Here is a 683-nt window from a genome sequence, read left to right on the forward strand (position 1 = left end):
ACAAAATGTAAAAACACTAAATTTTATATTTATATCTTTTATATTTTATTCTCAATATGTTATCTTATTTTATTCTCAAAATCTTACTTTTAAAATTCATTTTAACTTGAATATTAAAGTATCTTCGCAGATCTTCACTGTTCACTCAAAAGGACTAAAAATCGTGAAGCTCGTCAACTTCGTCAGGTCGCAAATTCTATCATTCTAGGTTACCTCTAAACAGATTCTAAGTATTATTGGCGACAATTATATATTGATATTCACCGAGAGAAATTTAAGGACTTGCATGTAATTATTGATAAATTCTTAAATAATGTATACCTCTGTTAACTAGAAAACTAATAGTATAAATTTATTTATAAGTTAATAATACATAAAAATAATTCCTTTTGTAAAATATAATATTTATTAAATATGGTAGGATAATAATTATTTTAAATATGCAAGTACAATTTTTTATACACAAACAAATATGTAAAAAATTTAATTTGTTTATATAAACTATAAGTTTGGTTTTCAAGCTTATAATCAATATTATTTTGTCAAAGTGATCTCAGCCTAATAAGGTCAGCATGCTACTTAATTAGAGGAAAATATAATTCTAAAATTTGAAGTTTGAATCTGAATAATATATATATAATCAAAATTACCATTTTGGGTACATCAGAGTCAGGGATGGCAAG

The sequence above is a fragment of the Arachis ipaensis genome, chromosome B09, assembly GCF_000816755.2.
Source record: "Arachis ipaensis cultivar K30076 chromosome B09, Araip1.1, whole genome shotgun sequence".
Classification (NCBI taxonomy): Eukaryota; Viridiplantae; Streptophyta; class Magnoliopsida; order Fabales; family Fabaceae; genus Arachis; species Arachis ipaensis.